The sequence below is a fragment of the Aplysia californica genome, unplaced genomic scaffold (assembly GCF_000002075.1).
Source record: "Aplysia californica isolate F4 #8 unplaced genomic scaffold, AplCal3.0 scaffold00145, whole genome shotgun sequence".
Lineage (NCBI taxonomy): Eukaryota > Metazoa > Mollusca > Gastropoda > Aplysiida > Aplysiidae > Aplysia > Aplysia californica.
In genome coordinates, this window is record NW_004797415.1 from 1,026,826 (window position 1) to 1,027,517 (window position 692).

Below are 692 nucleotides of genomic sequence, written 5' to 3' on the forward strand. Positions count from 1 at the left end.
ATGGGGTCTATAGCTGCCAAGCTCATTTGGCAACAGGGACTTCCTCTCTAAGTGTGCCGATATTCGTCCGGCAACTGTCTTTTCCAAAATTTTCCCATAGGTGTTCAGCATGGCTATCATCCTGTGACCACTGAGAGCCGAGTGGTCTTTTCCAGGTTTGGGGATTGGTATCAACAGACCTGCCACTCATCCCGATTTAATCGGGATATCCCGATTTTTTGTCCCAAATCTCAAGCATCCCGATTTTCCCGATTTCGATCACCAGAATCCTGATTTTTTGTCGTTGCGTCTGTTGCGTCCGATTCTTAGAAAAAAAAATAATTCTGCAATCTCTTTTGCTTGGAAGCACCGATTGGACTTTTTATCGGCAGGAACTTGGAACGCTATTTTTTAAAGCATATATACCGAATCTAGTAGATGACTCACACACGTTATTTCAACTAAAATCGACGTAGTATCGATTATGAATTTCGACATGGATACGCTCAAGATCTACTTTCGCTTTTATAACCCAGAATTCTCCAATGGTGTCCTGATTACTGTAACAATTATTATTATGACATGGGCCTAAGAATAATCTATTCGTTGTTCTGCCGTTGCTTTAAAAGCAAGCTTCGTCTAGCTGAGTTCTGGTTAGTCGGGCTCATCATCAAGACCTGTCAGTGGAACTTTCAAACGCTCATTCGCATCTC